The 22,114-nt window shown below is 36.1% G+C and overlaps 1 protein-coding gene across 6 annotated transcripts in view; it reads left to right on the forward strand.

Annotated features, from left to right (window-relative positions):
- Window positions 1-22,114, forward strand: part of NCOA3 (nuclear receptor coactivator 3) — a 128,101-nt gene that overhangs the window by 56,220 nt on the left and 49,767 nt on the right. For 4 of the 6 annotated variants that reach the window (XM_065922127.1, XM_065922125.1, XM_065922129.1 and 1 more), the window contains exon 2: window positions 6,412-6,496. The exons of 1 other annotated variant lie outside the window; for it this stretch is intronic. The gene's annotated coding sequence lies outside the window, so the exon portion shown is untranslated. Of the gene's footprint in view, window positions 1-6,411; window positions 6,497-13,424; window positions 13,507-22,114 lie in introns of all 6 variants that reach the window. One more of the 6 variants, XM_065922128.1, reaches the window with a different exon arrangement.

Here is a 22,114-nt window from a genome sequence, read left to right on the forward strand (position 1 = left end):
CCTTTAGTAAACATGTATTAAGAGAGATACTTTTTTTTTTTTTTTTTTAAGAGAGATACTTTTGTATATAGTTTATCTTTGGGTGTTCAGAAATGACTGATCTTACTGTGTTGGTTTGGATAAGAAGGGACTTCTACATATAACAGAAGATTAAGTCAGCAAGACTGCTAAAATTCGACCACCTGTTATATTTATGAGAAATATTCTAACTACAAATTTACACAGTTGCTTCTTTACTATTTAACTGATCATTATGATAGAGCAGTTAATATAGCTCTCACTTTTATCATGTCAAAGAAATCTGGTTTTTAAATGTAGGATAGTTAATGTTTGTGTTGTAGAGATCTTTATTTTAACCTTGTTCAGTGTTTTATGTAGAAAATAGTGTTTCATGGATTAGTTTGCTAATGTTTTCTACATTTGGGAGAAATTTACATTAAAAAAAACAAAACTTGGAGCTCAGTCACATCTGTTGCTAAGGGGTTCACTCTTGAGTTTATTTTGTATAGGAATCACTTGTGTGTACTGAACTGTTTTAGAAAAGAAATACAGAAAAAGAAAGCTTAAACCTTAGGAGCTGTACCTGCATTTTGGTAGATGTACAGTATGAAAAGTACAGGCATGTTGTGTGTGTATTAATGATTAGGAGAGGAGATAGAGAACCTCTGCAAATAAAAAATTGGGGTTAGATAAATACTTTAATGGCTTCAACATTGAGTTATTATTTACTGGAAACATAATCAGCATTATCTGTGATCGTATTGTAACTTGTTCTTAGAATTGCAGCCTCATGGAGATAAATCTATCTGTAACCTGCCTAAGTTCACTCTTTGTCTCGATACCAACATTAATAATTGGTTTGTTAGATACTACAGGAGAAGTTCAAGGAAATGACTCGATCATTTTTCTCCACTCAAATACCTGTTTAAAATACATGGTCTTCAATAAAATTGTCACCTTGAACTTAAAAATGTTCTTTGCCGCCGCCTCTGCTGCCACCTTCCCAAGCCCTCCATTCCCCACTCAGAAGGAGAAAGGAACGCCTTAGAGGAAAGGAACACATACAATCCTGGTAGCCAATGAGTTAATGTTCATTTGCAGCCTGAGGGTCAGCGTTCAGTCCCTGTTTCCTGATTGGCTGCTAAAAGGTGAAATTGAAACCACTGTAAACTTTTGACCCTGTAGCAATTCTTGTGGAACGCCTTCCACTGGTGGAGCCCAGAGCTTCAGCTCACCTCTCCACCCAACCCCTCCCACCCCCTTTCCTGTATTTATTTTGTGTGATCGTGCAGCACTGCATGCGGTTTTTCCAGGAGAGGGGGGAGAGGGGGGAGAGGGAAGCAGAACAAGCACCAGCAAGCGGCTGGCTTCTTGCCTGTTTTAGCAACCATGTCATTACTAGCTACAACTCAGCCAGAGATAGGGAGCTTGTTAATAAACTAGTCTGCCAACTGGATTTTTAGTTTTCTCTTTAATCTCAAGGTAATTTAAAAAATGCAGAATGGTCATATTTACTGTCATTGTTCATCAGTGGATAGTATTGTAGTGTAAGCAAAATATATGGCACTATTTCCTGAATGTGTTGAGTTAAAAATAGCTTTCATATTCAGCAACCTTTATATACCCCATTAATGTTTACTATGTCTCTTATGATTTTTACGCAAATGCCTAACGTTTTACAAAAGTTTTTTTTTTTCTTCTTTGCCTTTGTCTTTTGTTATAAAGAAACTCAACTGGCATTTCATTCTAACTATGGAGAATAATTGCAGAAATTATCTGTACATTCAAAGTTTGTTAATAACCCCCCCTTTTTTTCTTTTTCTTGGATGAGGTAATGGTTCTGGATTTGTCTTACATTCACATGTAAATAGTGCTTTACAGTTACCACAGAAATCCTGTGAAAAAGGCAGGGCTATCCTCTTCTCTCGCCTTTAACACTGTTATCAGACTCTCTGTCTTCATCTTTGGTTCCTCCTTATATTCCTGGTGTCTGGCAGAGTGTAGCAGGTTGATGCTCAGCAGATACTTATTGAGTGAACATAGTTTTCATTTCAGAAACTATAGTGGCTATTTGTACCTGCTACTCCTTTCCTAATTAATAGCAGGAACCATATTTTGCTTCTACTTTTGAGGTCCTGTGCAGCACCTGGCATCTGATAGGTACAGAACAAACATTTAAGTGAATTAAATGCCTTCCCCAAGGTTATGAATCTGAACTTTCGAAACCTAGGTTTTCTGAAACTAAAGCTTCTTTTTTAACTGCCTCTTTTAAATTTTCAGATTGATTCTACATAGAATTAAACATTTATTATAACTTATTAAATGACTATTCAGAATAAGTTATTATAAATCAATTTGGTCTTTTCTAATATACATCATAGGCTGGGTGGTAATACATGTCAAGTATTTTTTTTTTTTTTAACCTGTCCTTACTTTACTAAGCCTGCATGTGCTATAATTTGAAATAATTCCCACTCCCCTTGTCAGAAAGACTGGTATTTTTGAAAGTTTGTCATCAGTGTATTGCCAGTATTCTCTTGGGTGCCAAATACATTTTTCTTTATTTACTTGAACACGAAATAATGGACTAATAAATTTTAAAGAGAAAATTCTTTTTTTCCTCTGAAGTTTATGTAGCTTTAAAGACAGTAGCATCTTTTTATATAATTTAAAACTTTCCTTTGGTATTAAAGTTAGATCCTTTCTTTCCCCTTTCATTAGATTGGTTGTAGTTGATTGTTGTAAGTAAAACCTGGTGTTACAGTTTTGACAAAGGATATATTTATTGTTTGATAAATAATCTCAGCTGCAAAAAAAAGTGTTCTTTGCGCCAATATTACGTAATCTTTAAAAACGGGACGTTTAATTGGTGTACAAACTGATTGTATATCGCTTTTAAGATGAGTGGGCAACAGCTGGCTTTTCCCAAAGATGGCGGTTCCCCATCTGCATCTGTGATTTTAGGGAACCGAGGAGGGAGTCCCCGGGAGCCCTGCCTGCAGCAGCATGGAGAGAAGAGTGAGCTCAATATGATTAATAGTCGAGTCCTCGCCCCCGTCTGTGCTCAACAGCAAAAGAAAAACACCTTCATAATATTCAGTGGCCTCTCTGTCCAGTTGGTGTTTCCCAGCATCAGCATTAGTTAGTTTGGATTTTCCTCTCAGCTCCCCTCCCCCAGTTTGATTCTTTGTTCTGGCCTCGAGGCATGTCTTCTCAGACTAGCTCTTATTAACAAAACTCAGTTTGATCTCTCCAAGCCCCCAATAGCTTTCTAGTGATGCAGGTTTTGATAATGTGGATCTCATCAGTCACCTTTATGTTAATTCTAGTAGACAAATTGGGGCTTCCCAGGTGGCTCAATGGTAAAGGATCCACCTGCCAATGCAGGATATACGGATTCAACCTCTGGGTCAGGAAGATCCCTAGGAGAAGGAAGTGACAATCCATTCCAGTATTAGTGCCTGCGAAATCCCATAGACAGGAACCTGGTCGGCTACAGACCATGCGCTCGCAAAAAGAGTCAGACACAACTTGGCGACTAAACAAACAAACAAAAAATACAGTCCTAGGAAAACTGCCCCGACTGTTGCCTTTGCAGACCCTTGGTTCTAGACTAGTCAACTGCAGTGTCCCAGCAGTTCCATACTTGATAGGATCTTGGTAGATAGGACTCCTTTCAGTTTGCTGGTAGGCAGGCCAGTTGTTGCTCTGGTTATTTGGGGGCCTCTCTAATCCAGTTTCACACTTCCTGGGAGAGGAGAACTTTTTAGATGGTATTCCTTTCTGTTCTGGGGGTTATGGGGTACAGATTGTCTGTGTCAGTACTCCTTTGGATAGTTCTCATCGGCAGTACAATCCTTGAGTATGACTGTAGGCGCTCTCACCAGCTTTTCACATTAGGCAGCAGTGCTTGTTCCCTGGATCAGTCATTAGGTACATTCCGACTCAAATGCCTTTTCCTGCCCACCCGTCTTGTTCTCTAGGTACTAATGTCACCCCATGAACTTCCCCTTACCTATCAAAAGGAGCAACAACAGAAGAACCATTTCTCTTTAAACATTACATTTGTTTATTTTTGGCTGCACTGGCATGCATTGCTGTGTGCATGCTTTCTCTAGCTGTGGTCAGCGGGGCTCCGCTTGCGGTGTGCGAGCTGCTCAGTCCTGTGGCTTCTCTTCTGTTTGAGGCTTGTGGGCTCTAGAGCTCGGGCTCAGTAGTTGTGTACTGGCCGAGTTGCTCTGAGGCATGTGGAATCTTCCCAGACCAGGGATTGAACCCGTGTTCCTTCCATTGGCAGGTGGATTCTTAGCCATTAGACTGCCAGGGAAGTACAAACCATTTCTGAGATGAAATTTGATTTAAAACTGGGGCCAGAAAACCTTGAACTTTCTTCACAGTACTTTTGCCTACCTTTTCCCCCTCCACTGTCCTCTAGTTAAATTGAATATAAAAATTCAAGTTATAAAACATTGAATTGAATGAATTAATGAATTAAAGTTGCTCAGTCATGTCTTGACTTTTTGCAACCCCATGGACTATACGTACAGTCCTTGGAATTCTCCAAGTCAAAATACTGGAGTGGGTAGCCTTTTCCCTTCTCTAGGGGATCTACACAACCCAGGGATCGAACCTAGGTCTCCTACATTGCAGATGGATTCTTTCCCAGCTGAGCCACCAGGGAAGCCCAGGAATACTGGAGTGGGTAGCCTATCCCTTCTCCAGCAGATCTTCTAAATCCAGGAATTGAACCGGGGTCTTTTGCATTGCAGTAGGATTCTTTACCAGCTGAGCTACCAGGGAACCTCAATTCATTTAAAAACCAAAGTTGTTCGTGTTTTCTCTTGTTTTTTTATTTCAGTGTGCTTGGAAACTCTTGTTATACTATGTATCAGATAGTCTTGTTTGGCTAATAATTGTTTTTCTTTATTGAGCTTGTATATACTAGGTACTAGTAAGTAATTTAAGCATTTTCACTTAATCGTCACAAGAACCTTATGAGTTGTGATACCCATTTTAAGATGAGAAATCTAAGACTCAAAGATGTCTTACATTGACCCAGGAGTACCTGACCAGTAAGTGAAAGAGCTACGAGTTGGCTGATTCTAGATCTTTTGGGCTCTGAAGCTTCTGCTCTTTAGCCATTATGCTAACAACCTATATGTACTATTGTGGATTGGAAGATGCAGTCCAAGAACTAGCTTACTTTTGGCATTATCTCAGTGATAAATTGGAGATTACTGTAATTATTAGTAGACACAGTACTAGATACAGGAGTTCCTTTTATAACTTTAATTGCATGCCACTTATATATTACCTAGATTTTCCTCTTCTCCCTTCGTCAGCAACGTTATAATGTGATATCATTCTGCCCTCAACCCTCATCCCCCCGTTTCTCACCTTTAATTTGAGTTTCAAAAGTGCAACAGATCCTTCACTTCGTGCACCTAGATTGTGGTTGGTTGTTTCCCATCTACTGTGTGGATTGGCCATGAATGTGATGTGTTTGTTACTGGGAACTTGTGGTATATCATTTTTCCTTCCATCCTTTCTCAACATTCCTGCCAGTTCCAGCAATAATGCTATTAAATTAAGGGCTTAGCTATGGTTGTTGTATCTGTAGATGACTCTAGAATTAGTGGCAGTCAGAGTGTGCTCTGTCACATTTGGAAAATCGTGAGGTAAGAGTGAATGTTTCTATTGGCTCACTTTTTTGTTGCACTAGAACCTGCTCCACATTTCCTCAAGTGCAGGAGTCTGCAGTTCTATATGTTCACATATTTATTGAAGTTTATTTTGAAGAACTGTCCTTCATTTACCTGTCTCCTGTTTAAAATTATTATTTTTTGTTGTTGTTGAATGAAATGATGTACCTTTTCCTAGAGGGGAAGAAAATATCCAGTACTTTTTAAAAATTTCTTTCTCCCTTTTCTTTGGTTGCTTTATCCATCTATCTGGTGGGTATTTATCTTTTTTGGACTTGAAGATTTAATTAGCTTCTTATAGGAAATTTATATTGTTTTAAATTGTTAATTTATTGAGCATTTCCTTTGGACTTGGGGAACATCTCAAGTTCAGGTTACCCATCTGGTTTCATCACTCTTCAAAACTTGGAGCTGGTCTCCATCACTACTTTGCATTATCTATGTTTACAAACTGTGATGGATTGTATTGTGTACGCCCTGCCTGATTTTTTTTTTTAAACAGAAGTAGTAATATATGGCAACATAAGGCATCAAGTTCAAATTCCTAGGAAGAGGCTTCCTACTTGATAACTTTTTGTTAGTTTTGTTTCTTATGTCCAGGGAAGGGAAAGGTGGGAAAAGTTAACTTGTGTGTGACTAATGATAATATTTATATTAAGAAAGGGCGATAAAAATCAACACCCCTTTTTTTATTTGTTTTTGTCCTCAGGATCAAAATACATGCTGAACAGTGGAGTCAGAGACCAATAAAAACAAACATAAACTACTTGAACAGCATTTGACTGGTTAGCCAGGTAATTCAGTTTTACTTTGGATCCTTTGTAATTTTCTGACTTCACCCTCTGAAGATGCTGCCCACTTCGTGATTTTATGATTTCGTCTTAAGCTTGTTTTATATGTTATGTTGTCCTCTTTGATGATACTGTTAGTTGAATGAAGGGTCTTGGAATAAGTTAATATATATGTATACTCTATATACAAATATAAATTTGGAGGGAAGAAGTATGTTACAGTTTAACATGAGATGCTGCCATCAGCCCTCTTCTTCTTATGTGTGAATATTTTAATGGGACTTAGAATCAGCTCCACCCATTTTGACTATTTCACCTTGAGAGGCTAGTTTCCTCAGATTGCTTGTGCTGGTGTGTAGCATTTCAACTGACTCCTTTCCTAACTTTTGTTATGGAATCAGAATAGGAAAAATGAGAATGAAAAAATTGTCTGATAGCCATGAAAGCACTTATGCCTTGTTTAGGTAGTTAAATTTCTTTTTATTAGTAACATTATTATTCTCTTGGTTTGCTGGGCTTGAAATCTGAGTCATCTTTGAATTCTGCCCCCTTTGATGTTTTTAGTAAACAAGCCTTATCTGCTTTTCTGTTTTCATGTCTCCTCTATTCGTTGAACTTTCTGTTACCGATCTTAGCTTCCTAGGCCAAGACCCCATAATTTCATGCTTGTGTTTGAAATGTCCCTTTGCTGCTTCTTATCTATACTGTGTCAACCCACTTGAAAATTTGCTAGAAAATTTTCTTCAGTATATCCCTTTAATCAAGCCTCTTTTCTGTTATGAGCTTTGTATGACTGTTCCCTGGCTTACAGAAAAAAAGATACAAAGTCCTCTCGCTTACATTTGAAACAGTCCTTTATCTGATACTTTAGGCCTCCAGTTTCAGCTCTTGCTATTTCCCAATAAAATCCTTCAGTTAATTATGGTATACACCCATTATATTCTGAGCATAGTAGAGAACTATCTCCATAGTATTTATCTTAAAAAACAAAACTTTATATGGAAATTTCTAGTTCACAAAAGTTAAAAAAATAGAGTATAAACAATTATCTAGATATCCTTAGATTCACTCTCTGGTTTTATTATTTGCATTCATATGGGCTCTTACTCTTTCCTCTCTTTTTTTTTTGAATTATTTGAGAGTTATGTTACATAGAATGTGCTTCTTTCCTTTAATACTTCTGCTTATTTCCTACGAATAGGGTCATTCTCTCATATAACCATTGTATGGTTATCAGCTTCATAAATGGATGTTAATATAGACCTGTTGTCCATCTTCCAGTTTTGTCAGTTGACCTAATAAAATCTCTCCCAGCAGTTTCCCTTGCTTCTTGTAACAGAAGTGAGTCTAAGCTCAGCTCAGGTACTACATGTAGTTACTATTTTTCTTTAGCCTCCTTTTTCCTGGAATATTTCCCCAGCCTCTTCTTTGTCTGGTATGACATTGACATTTTTGAAGACTGCAACCCTTCCCCTCCCTTATGTTCTTCATTTTCTGTTTGAAACAGGATTAGAATGAGGTTATGTGTTCTTGGCAAGGATACTGCATAGGTGATGTGATACATAGAGAAAGGTGTACACCTTCTGGAGGCACAGGATGTCTTCCATCCCTCATTGGGATGTTAATTGTGATCACTTGGCCAGTCTGTTGCCTGCTTTTTCTGCTATTAGAGTTTCTCCCCCTTCTTTAAGCAGTGATGGGGGAGACAATGCCAGTACCATGATTCTCATCACAGTTTGCCCTAGATTTAGCATTCACTGATGATTCTTGCCTGATCTAATTTTTTACTATCATGCTTCCAAAATGGTCATTTTCTCATTCCATTCCCAGTGGAGCTTTTTCATCATGCTCCTGTGTCCTTGTGGGAAATAGTTTTAGAGACCAAGATCCTTGGTAGGTGTCCTTGTTGCTCCTAAATTGTCTTCTCTTCTTGACCCCTTCAGTGGACACAGCTAGGAAATCAATGCATGTTTATACATGTACATACATAAACATACTTGTTCATGTACACATGTACGTAGCAACATGCATCTACGTAGTTTATAAATCATGTGTTTATGTCAGTATGTCCAGTTTCGCTCCACATCTGCAGGGTTTTTTCTTTGCACCTCTTACTTTATATTTTTATATCCATTTTTATACCACTAGAGCCTTGGTTCCCAACATAGTACATTTACTCATTTGGTCTATCCTATAACATATCTAAAATCATTTCAGATTTGCTTTGCCCACTTAATTATAGTAAACAAAGTGAGTGGGGAATTTGTATATAGTTTTGCCCAGGACTGAGAGGAAATCCTATATTCATTTTTTTGACTTACATGTTTGTATTTAAAATTTTTTTATTTTTAAATTTTTATTGGAGGTTAATTGATTTACAGTGTAAATCACTGTAAATCTGTAAATCACTGTAAATTTCAGGTGTAAAATATTTTTAAAATACTTGAATTAGTCCTCCCTCCTTATACCTTCTCTTCCCTCCCCATTTTTGTTTCCCACCCTTACTTGCTGCATGATGTAGTTGTGATATTTGTTTGAAATGAAATAAGGTTTATTTATTTGTGTGCTTGAGTTTCAGTTTGTTTTAAAATGCTCCTCATTCTGATTCTGGTTTTATGTTGATTATGTAGAATGTGAATGTGTTTTCAAAGGTCAAAATTACACAAAAGATAGACATTCCCTTCTGTATCTTTTCCACCCTCATTTTCCCCATTTCTCAGAGGAAGCCACCTTCAGTGTTTTCTAGAGTGTTCTCCTGTATTTTCTTTTTGTAATCACAAGCAGATATATGTATTTTTTTTTCCCTTCCCCAATTGCTCACCAGTAACAGAATCTACTTGCAGTGCAGGAGATGCAGGTTCAATCACTGGGTTGGGAAGATCCCCTGGAGGAGGAAATGGCAACCCACTCCAGTGTTCTTGCCTGAAAAATCTCATGGATAGAGGAGCCTGGCGGGCTACAGTCGAAAGAGTGGCAATGAGTTGGACACGACTGAGCAGCAGCAGCAGCATAGTTTTCATTATGTGCATATACCGTAGGTTATTCAGTCAGGTTCCTACGTATGGGTATTACCTACTGGTTGTTTCCAGTATTTTGCAGGTAAAATGATGCTGCAATGAATAACCTTGTTAAAATATATTTTCATATTCTTGGGGGGGGGATATTCCTTCAGGATAAATTCTTAGAAGTAAGATTACTAGGTTGGAGGGTAAATGTATATGTAGTTTTTGTTAGATGTTGTCTAATTACACTCCATAAGCATTATGCCATAAGCATAAGAATTCACAGCAGCAATGTGTGAGAGAGCCTATTTCCCCACTCTCATATTGTATAAGTTCTACTTAGTGTTTTTTTAGCTGCATCCACATTATTGAGTATATCAGCAGTTTATTTTTATTGCTGAGTAGTATTCCATTGGGCTTCCTATTTTTGGCTTCTATGAATAAAGCTTCTAGGAATATTTAAGTGCAAGTTTTTGTTTGGATTTTTTTCCCTCTTGAGTAAATACCCAGGAGTGTAATTGTCTTATGTTAAGTGTGTGCTTATCTTTATAAGAAATTGAAACTGTTTTCTAAAGTGGCTGTACCATTTTATATTCCACTTGCAGTTTATGAGAGTTCAAGTTACACTTATATCTCTTTATGAAACGTCTGTTCAAATTTTGTGCCTTTCTTAAATTGGGTAGTTTGTTTTCTTATTGTATGACTTAAATTTTCCTGGGTACAAATTCTTTTCTGATATATTTTGAGAGTATTTTCTTCTGGTCTTTGGTCTCCCTTTTCATAGTCTTGATTTTTTTTTTTTTTTTTTTGAGAATATAGGCATTTTGAATAAAATAAATTTTTGTTTTGACTTATGAGCAATCGTTTTTTAGTGTGTGAGGAGATCTCTGCCTATTAATGAGTTTATGAAGATTTTTCTCCTTTGTTGTTATATTTAGGTGTGTGATCCATTTTGATTTAATATTTGCGTGTGGTGTGAAGAAAGGATTGAGGATAAGTTTTAAAAAACATTGACATTCTGTTCCATGGCTGTTTGTTGAAGACTCTTTTTTCCATTGTGTTGCTTTTTAATTGTGTGTGTGTGTGTGTGTGTGTGTGTGTGTGTGTGGTACATGCGTGCTCAGTTGTGTCTGACTCTTTGCTACTTCATGGACTGAAGCCTGCTAGGCTCTTCTGTCCAAGGAATTTTCTAGGCAAGGATAGTGAGTAGGTTGCCATTTTCTCCTGCAGCAGAGTTTCCCGAACCAGGCCTTGAACTTGTGTCTTCTGCATTGGCAGGCGGATTCTTTACCAGTGAACCACCTGGGAAGCCTTTTATATATATAGTTGGAATCTGTTTCTGGTCTTCATTCAGTTACATTGATTCATCAATCCTTAGGCCCATCAATCCAGTGCAGCTTTATAGTGAAGCTTGAAAGTAGGTGGTGTGAGTGTTTCAACCTTTTCTTCCTTGTCATGATTTCTCTGGGTAATCTAAATCTTTTAGGATTTTGGTACAAATCTCAGGATATGTTTGTTAGTCCCTGCAATCTTGTCAGTCTCTCTGAGAAACTGCCCTGTAGTATCTATCCAGCTTGACCATTCTGAATTCTCGTTATTATCTTGTCCATTCTGCAGGATTGCTGGGCTCTGCTGGAGTTCTCCCTCTGTTGTGATCTGGGAAAATTGCCTCCTAGAAGGAAGCCTGGCTGAAGGCAGGGCTCACATTCTCATGTTGTTCCTTCTCCCCTCATGCCCAGTTGTTTTCCTGATCTCAGGGGCCACAATTTCTCACTGCTTGTTCTCTGAAATTTGAATTAGTTTGTTCAGTTTGTGTTGGGATGAGTCTCATTATTCTCTCGACCTAAATTGGAAGCCCACAGTTGATTCTTGAGTTAATTAAAAAAAAAAAAAGGAGGGGGCTCTTCTCATGCTGTGCCAAAAGAGCAAAAAGATATGTTTAACCATAGAAACTTCTTTGATTGTTACTTTATTTACTTTTGGGGCTGTGCTGTGCAGCATGCAGGGTCTTAGCTCTGACCAGGGTTTGAACCCAGGTCTCCTGCCATGGAAATGTGGTGTCTTAACTACTGGACTGCCAGGGAACTCCCTGAGGGTATTTTATTGAATAGCTTCTGAGACCAGAGGATTTACTTCTCTCTGAAAGTTTTCCTAAGGAATATAGGCTTGCATTTCTAAAGTCTCTTTTATTCTTGTATCTTGAGACTAGGAAACCAGTCTCAACAAAGTCTACTAGATTTCATTTGCAGGACCTATAAATATGAATGAATTGTCTCTCCTCCCAGTTCATCAGATTTACTGAGTCTCTGGCTTACTTTTGATGCTGGTCCCTATAAGCAAAGAATAGGTACCAGGCCTATAGGTATTGACTTATAAACTGAAGTCATTATTTGTTAGTGATGGGCTTGTCATGCCTGACTAAATGAGAATTATTATCAGTTATGACATTCAAGATGCAGACTTGATTATCCAATTATCCTGATTAATGGGTTGACAGATTTTTATCAAACCTATGCAATTAATATTATTGACATGAAAAGTAGAGAGACTCAGTTTTTATGTTTCTGTTTTTTCCCCTGCAATTTGAGGACATCGAATCAGGTGCCACATAGAATGCTTTTAGAGTACATAAGTGTAATTTATTAAATTGAGGGCTAGATATAGGAGAGAAAAAAAAAAGGGCTTCTTTATAGAACCCATTGGAAAACATAATACTAAACAAAAATATTTTAAAACAAATAACTGCAGTTAAAATCTTCACTAGTTCATTCAGTCCTGTGTAAATCTGTTTAGCTGAATCTTTTTTTTTTTTTTTGCAGTCTGCTTTGAAGACATCATCCACTTAGGTGTATAAAGGGGCCTAGAAATTTTGACTTAGTTCTCCCTCCAGTACAGTTGTGAGATTGTGTCAGTTACCTTAGGTCAGTAGTCTGTCACCCAGAATTTATTTCATAAAATAGTTAGATTTGTTATCTTTTATTTATAAAAATATTAAGATATGTAATCTTTTCCATGAGAATCTTAGACTTCAAGGCAAACAGCAGAGGAAAGCCGAGCCACCGATTTGGCAGTTAGACATTTTGGATGTCCTTCCTTCATCATTATGGACAGGAGTTTTCATCTGATGTTCTTAATTGTTGGCCTGAAGGAGTACTTTTAGTTCCTGAAGTATTTGAGACTAATTGTCACAGATTTTACTTATGTGAAAATGTTTATTTCACATTCATTTTTGAAGGATTCCCTGTATATAAAATTTGATGTCAGTTACTTTAGCACTTGAAAGATCTTGTTCTGTTGTCTGATTGTTTCTAAAAAGGTAATTTTTATCTTTGTTTCTCTGTATGTCTTATGTCTTATGGTATGTCTGTATGTCTGTATGTCTTATGGTCTTTTTTTCTTGTGACTACTTTCAAGATTTTCTCTTGATGTTTGAATTTAAATACTTGGACTATGATATACTTAGGTTTGGTTTTCTTTGTATTTATTCTTCTTGAAATTGACTGAACTTCAGCGTGTAGACTGGTGTTTTCATCAAGTTTGGGGAAGTTTTGGCCATTATTTCTTGAAGTTTTTGTTTTTGCTTCTGTCTCACTTCTGGGGCTCCAGTTAACATGTTTGATAGACCATTTGCTATTTTTCAGTTGTCTTTTCCGTTTGTCTTCAATTTGTTTTCCTTCCATTCTTCAAGTTTTGATAACACTTTAAGTTCAGTTACTTTATTTCTTCTCCAGTCTGAATGATATTCAGTAAGAAAGTACTTTTCTGTTTCAGCCTTGTTCTTACAACCCAGCGTTGTAAAGGGCTTAAGCCAATGGATTTATCAAAGTTGTATAACTAGTTTGTGATGTAACTGAAGTTAGAACTTACATCTTGATTCCTTGCAAACTTTAGACCTTTCCTTTCTGTAATTTGTGAACTTTATGTTGTAGTAAGTTGCAGTCGTTTTAAATATTCATGCTGAGGAGGTAGAGGATACTGCTTAAAACATTATACAGTTGCAGAAAATTGAAGGTAAGTTCTTATTTGTGGCTTAAAAATGATTTTTAATAGAAAAATGTAAGTATTACTGAAGTCAGTAATACTTTAGAAACTTACAGATGACATTACTCCAGCAATGAAAGTAAGCCTTTGGTTATTTAACAGAAAAATTCAACTTTAACCTAGAAATTCTAACATCATGACTTTCTGGAGTTTAGGCTGTGATATTATTCACGGTCTTGGAAATAAATTCTTTGAATACAACCTCAGTTAATGGATGTATTTCATGTAGATTTCTGAAACTGATTTTTATGTCATCTTTGTTAAAATTAAAACACTGTATAGTTGGTTAGAGGAATGAAAATATTGCCAAGGCCAGGATAGTTATCACATGCTTTCATATCATATTTTATTAATAATATTGTAGTTTCTAAAGTTCTAGCAGAAGTCCTGAGAATCTTGATATTTAGAAAAGGTATTGCATATGAATGATGTTCTAAGTTGTAAGAACTGTATTTGTTTCTGTCCTTCAATTTAGTTTGATATTGAATTACTAGAGTTTAAAGATAACAGTTTTAATTATAAACTGTGCTTTTTATGCTTTATAATTAAAATGAATTAAACTCATGGAAATCTGTAAAGCAACTGTTATTTAAAAACCAAACAGTTTAAGTGAACTGCTCCTTCCCTACTCAGTGTAAATGAATGATGATTAGATTAGGAGATGAAACTGTCAGTAAGATGAAGATATTAAAATTGTTTTTTAAAGTGACATGCATAGGGGTGGGTTGAGAATCTATGGTACTTGGTGATGACCAGCCTGGTAAAGGCCATACTTCTTCATTGTTTTCTTTTTGTAAAAAGACTGGTAGGAAATTCTAGTGAATGTGGCTGGAAAACAGTAACTTCTCATTGAGGACTTCAGATGGGCCAGTTCTATTGAAAGCCTGCTGTTGGAACAGCTATAAATGGTGCAGTTAAACTCAGAGATTCCATGAAAAAAGGAGTAGAGTATTTGATGTCATAAGTTTTAAGGTTTCTGGGGATTTTTAAGGGGAGAAATGGAAATACTTAAGGGCTTGGGCTCTGATATTGGAAAGACGTGGATTTAATTTCTAGCTCCATCACTTACTAGATATTTGACCTTGAGTGAGTTATTTTACTTCGCTGTTTTCTTATTAAAAGGAATAAAGTTGAATTCTATACTTTGATCTGTTCTCTGTATCAGAGGACTGCAGTGGAGATTGAGTAGTAGATGAAATACACTCAACACAGGATCTAGCTCAAATGTTAGATTAAGTATTTTTCCACATAATTTTTAAAATTTAACATTAAAATTATGCAGTATTTTATATGAGCAAGAGTATATATTATTTGTGAGTTATAAAGTATACTTTGATGAACACCTGTGAACCTACTACTTAAATTTAAGAGCGGGAAGGTTGTTAGGTATATCCATTCCCTCTGTGTTTCTCCATGAACTCATCTTGCCTGGATCCCAGAAGTAACAGTTTCCTTTAGTTGCAGTTGCTTTCAAAAAAGTTTGAAAAGCCACACATGTATGTGTTCCTGAACAATGTTCAGTTTTGTCTTTCAGCTTTACAAAAATATAAGGAATGTAGTATACTTGCTTTTTTAACTTTTGATTGCTTTTAAGATTCCACCATGTTGTATATGATTTATTTATTTTTTTCTGCTACTATATTGTAGTCTTTCGTATGGCTTTATTAGAATCTTTTACATTTGGGATTGAACATTAGTTTTCTCTAGTTCTTGATGCATGAATGATATTTCAGTGAACATTTTAATATATGTCACTTGTTGCAGAGAGACTTGTTATTACTCTAAAGTTTTAAAAGATAAGCTTGATTTTTAACTGCTGATGTAATAAATTTACTTTTAATGGGGAATTTCTTGAGAAAAAAGTAAATTTGCTTATTGAAATAGCCCTGTTTCATTAGCTAATTTATTTTATACAAGTCATTTATTATTTATCACAGGATTGGCAGTATGTACTGCAATGTTTTTAAACAACTTTATTAAAGTATAATTTGCAGGCAATAAAATTCACCAACCTTACATTTACAGTTTGAGTTTTGGCAAGTGTAACCATTATCTCACTTAGGACAGAAGACACTCCCGCCACCCCCTAAAGTTCCCTTGTGCCCCTCTACAGTCTGTCCTTTCTGCTGGTAACTGGGGGCCACTGGGCTGTTTTAAGTCACTGCAGTTTTCCTTTTCTTGAATTTCATATAAATGGTAATCCCCTTATGTGTGTATTATTTTATAATTGTTCCACCTTTCCTGAATATTCTATCCTTTTTCGTCTTTGTATTTTCTTTTGGAAGAGAGAGGAAAAGGGAGTGAGGGAGAGAAATAAAAAGTATGTGTGTGTATTCAGGCTCACTGGTGCCACTCCTCTCACCAAGCAGCTCTGTCCATGGACAGCATTCTTCATTTTTGTTAGTGATTTTGATTTTAATACTCTCATGTGCTTTTTTAGAGTTTCCGTCTCTCTCCTTACATTCTCCATCTGTTCCTGTATGTTGTCCACTTTTACCATTCGAGCCCTTAGCGTATTAATCATACTTAAAATTGCACAAATGATTCCACTTAAAAAATTTTAAAGACCCTGCCTCTTTCCTGTTTCCTAGCAGTCTTCGGAGGATTCTTTTATATAGGTGGCCACATTAAAAACTTGTACTGAATGTTCACAGTAACAGTGTTCATGTTAGCGGAAAAGTGGAAACAGCCTAAGGTTCATCAACTGATGATTGGATAAATATATATCTATGTAATGAAGTACTGTTACATGTTACAACATGGATAGGCCTTTAGGTTGAGCCAGTCACACAGTAAGAACTGTCCAGAATAGGTGAATCCATAGAGACTGAAAGTAGGTTAGTGGTTGCCTAGGGTGAGGGTGTGAGAGAAGTTGGGTGGGGCGGGGGGATGGAAGCATGAGGGGAGTGACAGCTAAGGGGTTTCTTTGTGCAGGAATGAAAATGTTCTGGAATTGACAGTGGGGACAGTTAGTGTATTTTAAGCATGTGGTATATGAATTTTATCTTTTTAAAATTCTTGCTGTTGGTATTTTTTATTTTTAGTTGGAAGATAGTTGCTTAACAATGGTGAATCATATCTTAATGAAGCTGTTAGAGAATATAGCTGATGTATTCAGGAATACTAAGAGTTCTGTGATGCCAAAAAGGAATTTTATGGGAAAATATGGGTACTTTTCTAATGGCACTGACTTCAGAAGGTGTGCTGTCTATCTCAAACGTTTCTGAGATTCAAAAATAACGTGCTAATTAAACTCACCTCAATTTTTAAAAAACCTTAGTCTTTGTTAGAGTAGTTGGGCTGAAATTACAGGGTTAATGTTAATTCCAGCCCCATATCTTCATTTGTCAAGAAAGTTTATGTCAAAAAGACTTTATTCAAAAAAGAATTCAAAATTATACCCAAATCCATCTACACTTTTCTATATGTCTGTTAAATGTTTGTAAGTTACTTGTGGATATTTTGCAGTTATACATCCAGAAATCAATTTTTTGCTCTCAAGCTTATAAGGCCAGTTAGAAGATACTAAGAAAGCCATAATTTGGTGGATCTGCTCTCTTGGGCTGATGAAGTGCTATGGTTTTAAGTGGAAAAGCGAAAGTTATTTTACTTGAGATAATCTGACTACACTAGAGCCCTCACTCCTTTTTTATTTAGGTTTTAAGCTTTTAAGAGATTCTTTCTGTGCAATGATGACTGATGACTAGTGATGTATTTTAAATGTGGAGGTCACTAGTTTTATGATATATAGGAGAATATCAGTGTATTTATAATTTTGAAAGCTTAGTTTGAATTTAATGTTGGTGAAAGATCAATTTACTTTTCAAAGATAGTATTTTTTTTTAGCATAGGTCGCATACTACTACACAGAAAAACTTTAAAAAGAAAATTCCTATTAATAGTTTTGTTCTATTATTAAAGTGAAGAACTGCTTAAACTGGTTTGCTTTTAAGGATGAAGCTTTCTGAATATGTAGAGAAAACTCTTAAAGTTATACTATCCATCTTTGGCACAAATAACACACTATCTGAATTGCTCTACTAGTGTAATCACTATTTTTCTGTTCTTGGTAAAAGTGGATGGGGGTAAGGTTGTAGTAACTATTCGCAGTCAGGGCTTGTTAAAGGGACAGTTTTATTAGACTTGGAAAATACAGACATAAAGTCTTCAGGTTGGTAATAACATAGATCTTGTAGTACTTAATTTTGTAGCTTAATTAAGAATATAATTGGCCTTAAATATCAGCTCAATGATCCAGAAATACAAATAATCTGGTTTATATCACAGTTATCAGCGGCCCTGTCTCTCATGTGCCAAACTCTTAGAGTAGTTACTTTTTTATTACTCTGTTTTCAAAAGAATATGTTTGGAATCTGTAATTTTTAACATGTAAAGCCTGCATTATTTTGAAGTTGATATTGAAAACCTATAAACTTCTGAGCTTGAGTAGTATTTTCTGTGTATAACCATTACATGCAGCTGGTGTGTTCAAAATTGCCTTTTCTGGTACTCTGCTTTGTGAAAAATAGTATGTATTGGACATGAGTGTATGACAGCTGACATTTATCAAGGATAACAGGAGCTCCATTTTCACATTTTAAATACTTTGAAAGCTTTGCATGTGCACACATGCTCAACATATGTTCCTAAGGTTTAAATATATTTTCCATCATGTATCAATCTTTAATGAACTTCACATATTAAGCTCATACTGTGTGAGTCCACAGTCAACCTAAAGATCCGAAGTATAGGGCATTTAATTCACCTCCATAAAATTTTGTCTTTCATAGTTGAAAAATCATTCCAAGTAAAAATGAACCTAATGTTTTCCAGATAGCACTCCTGTTACATAATGTGTGATTTGTCATTACTTTCATTCCCCTACTATAAAATTTGCCCCTCATTTAGAAAACGGCCTTATAGAAACTTTATTTTTGCTACATTGACTGCTAGCATATTGTTCTTGGTTTAAAAAGATTTTTATAGAGCTAGTTGTTTTATTGGAGGGTGACCATAAATAGAATTGGAATTGGATGATTCTTAATCTAGTTCTTAGCCTTTTAAAGTTTTCTTTAAAATGAGATTGTGATAATAATTTAAAAAGAACTTTAGAACTGCAGAGTCCATAATGTGTTGGCAAGCTTGTTAATTAAAATAACACCTTTATGGTTGATGCAGTTTTCAGATACTGCAACCCTTGGATATGTTGACATGCAGATCACATTGACTTTCTGCAAGGTAACAGGAGACATGCTTTGACTTCAGAAGATAAATTGGCCATGCACAGCTGTAATCCTACTGTCTCTTCATTTCTAGACTTGATTTAGTAGTATAAGGTCTTTGATTTCTAAACCCTGGGAAATAAGTTGAAATATACTTTCTGTGTGTATTAGAGTTTATATTTTGGCTTTTGATAAGGCTGTTATGTGGTGTAAAGGTACCATGTAAATTGTAGGCATTTTATTACTAAAGTAATTCCCAATTCCATTTTAAATATAAGAAGCCTGAGTTTTGTCCCTTTCTGTTTTTCTTTCAACAGTTGAAAAAGAAGCCATTTTATTAAGAATGATGAGTAATGAATGGGATTTTAAATTTAGGCTAGTTAAATTGCCAGTGTCTATATTTTTAAAAAATTGTAGTGGAATTAGTTATGAATTTTAACATGATTTTTCAAAGAAGAAATTGTCCTTAAATTGCGACCCAAGTGTCCTTTTTAATACAAGATACTGTTGCAACAAATTATTTTGACAGGAAAATGTGCAGTATCAGAGAAGTTTAAGGAAAATATTTGAATTGTTTACATAAGAACGGTTTAAGACCACTACCAAAACTGTATTTCTAGATCTGAGCATCTTTGAGAATTTAGTGCTTCTCAAATGACATCTCTAATCTGTTAGGTCCTAAGGTTTAGATTTGCTTAATTCACGGCAAATAGATGGGGAAACAGTGGAAACAGTGGCTGACTTTATTTTTCTGGGCTCCAAAATCACTGTAGATGGTGATTGCAGCATGAAATTAAAAGATACTGACTCCTTGGAAGGAAAGTTGTGACCAACCTAGATAGCATATTAAAAAGCAGAGACATTACTTTGTCAACAAAAGTCCGTCTAGTCAAGGCTTTGGTTTTTCCAGTAGTCATGTATGGATGTGAGAGTTGGATTATAAAGAAAACTGAGCGCCGAAGAATTGATGCTTTTGAACTGTGGTGTTGGAGAAGACTCTTGAGAGTCTCTTGGACAGCAAGGAGATCCACCCAGTCCATCCTAAAGGAGATCAGTCCAGGGTGTTCATTGGAAGGACTGATGTTGAAGCTGAAACGCCAATACTTTGGCCACCTGATGCAGAGAGCTAACTCATTTGAAAAGACCCTGATGCAGGGAAAGATTGAGGGCGGGAGGAGAAGGGGACAACAGAGGATGGGATGGTTGGATGGCATCACTGACTCGAGGGACATGGGTTTGGGTGAACTCTGGGAGTTGGTGATGGACAGGGGGGCCTGGTGTGCTGTGGTTCATGAGGTCGCAAAGAGTTGGACACTACTGAGTGAATGAATTGAACTGATTCTGCTAATATTGGAGTTGGAAAACACACAAATACATTGTTTCCTGAATTTATTTGAGTTGTAGAGGTAGTTATTTTATAATTATTCTCTCTTTAAAATAACTTTGATTCTGTCTGTAAATCATAAGATTCTTGTGGGAGCCATCTTTCAGGCCTACCATTTGCTCACCACTAAGCTTTTTTTTTGTTTGTTTTGGACGTGTGATTTTTTTAAAAACTTCTTTCAGCAACCTTGTAAAGGTGATGGTATGTCCACTCTCAAGAAAAGAACATTAAGATGCAGAGATTTAAATTTGTCAAATACCGTATTGGGACTTAGGTCAAATCTGTGTTCTTTCCGTTTTTTACTTCACTGTGCTGCCTGCTGGTTGGATTCATCAGTCCCCGCTCCCCACTGGACCCCGCTCCAGTTCAGTGATTGTGTGTGTGGTGTCTGACCTAAGAATTGATCCTAATCTATTGAGCTTTGTTTCAAATGTGGGCTTAAGCATCCCGTGCTAACCACATCTATTCAGAGTTCTGATATTTGGTGCTCAGATAATGGGCAATACCATCTTTTTTATACTTAATAATTTATTAAGTTTTGTATTTTATTCTGTTTAGAACATTGTTACTCTATATGTATTATATTTTCATGGCTGTTGATTATCTTATTAAGGATTGAAACCATTTAAACTTATTTGAAGATTTTATTGGGTGGTTAATTCATCTTTTGGAATCAGTGCAATTTCTTGACCATCTTTCTTAGGTCAATTTTTAAATCCACTTGGTAAGTTTAGATTATAATTTGTATCTTGAGTGGGAAGTTTTTCTTTTTTTTTGTGCACTTCGTGTGTCCCCCTTTCACTGTCCCTGGCACTCATAGCTTATTTGTGTTGCATTCAGAAGCCATTTCCACCATACCCTTGGCCTATTTTCAAGATTCTATTCTGAGGTATTATTGTAATATCAGAACTATGCATGACGTGGGTTTTGTATGTACATATTTTCTTTGATTTACAATGGGGTTACATCCCAATGAGCCCATTGTAAGTTGAAATGTGCCACTGCCCAGTATCATGAGAGAGCATCCTACTGCTTTTGGCCAGCTGGGAAAAAAATCAAAATTCAGAATTTGATGTAAGGTTTGACTGAATGCATATCCCTTTTGCACTGTTGTAAAGTTGGAAAATCGTAAGTTGAACTTTTGTAAGTTGAGGACCAACTATATTACCTCCCCCACTTTTTTTTCTTACATAACTATAGGTAACAGTGTGATATAATCAGCTAGATAGCTATTGATAGAGCTTTGTTTATTTTACCTTTCAGGAATTTGATGTTTAATTTCTACTTATGAGCCTTGCTTTTTTTGTTACCTTGTGCATGACTTAATTTCTTAAGTTTCTTTGCTAGTTCCTAGTGCTAGAGTTTAGTAGGTTCATAGAGTCATCAACTTATTGCTGTATGTTTGTTCTGTGTCTTGGTCCACAGACATATTTGTTAGGTTTGTTATGATTGTATCTTTCAAGATTAAAAAGAATATTTTGTCATTATTATATTAAGAGCAAGGGGGGAGAATGTCGTTGGTTGAAAGCAGATTCCACTACATCATCTCATCAGGAAGTCCTCTGTTCTTTTGATCACACAGCATGGCTTATTTATATAGGCCTGCATATAGTAGATACTGGAGTATTTATTAAATGAGTGTGTAGAGAATCTTGGAGAAGCTGTACTGATATCAAACCCTCAATCCCTACTTTAATCTAGGACAGTGCTTCTCAAAGGTTGGTTTGTGAACCCTTGAGAGTCCCTGAGAACCTTTTGTGGAGTCCACAGTGTTAAAATTGTTTTATAGTAATATATTTTCCATTTTCATCCTGTTAATGCTCTGATGGTACAAGAGCAGTGATGCATAAAACTGCTGGTGTCTTAGTATGAGTCAATACAGTGGCACTACCAGACTACTGGTCATCAATTACGTTTTTCACTCCTCTGTGCTCAGACTTAAAGGAAAAAAAACAAAGAAAAACTTGACATA

Source organism: Muntiacus reevesi, chromosome 2, assembly GCF_963930625.1.
Source record: "Muntiacus reevesi chromosome 2, mMunRee1.1, whole genome shotgun sequence".
In the NCBI taxonomy this organism is placed as follows: Eukaryota; Metazoa; Chordata; class Mammalia; order Artiodactyla; family Cervidae; genus Muntiacus; species Muntiacus reevesi.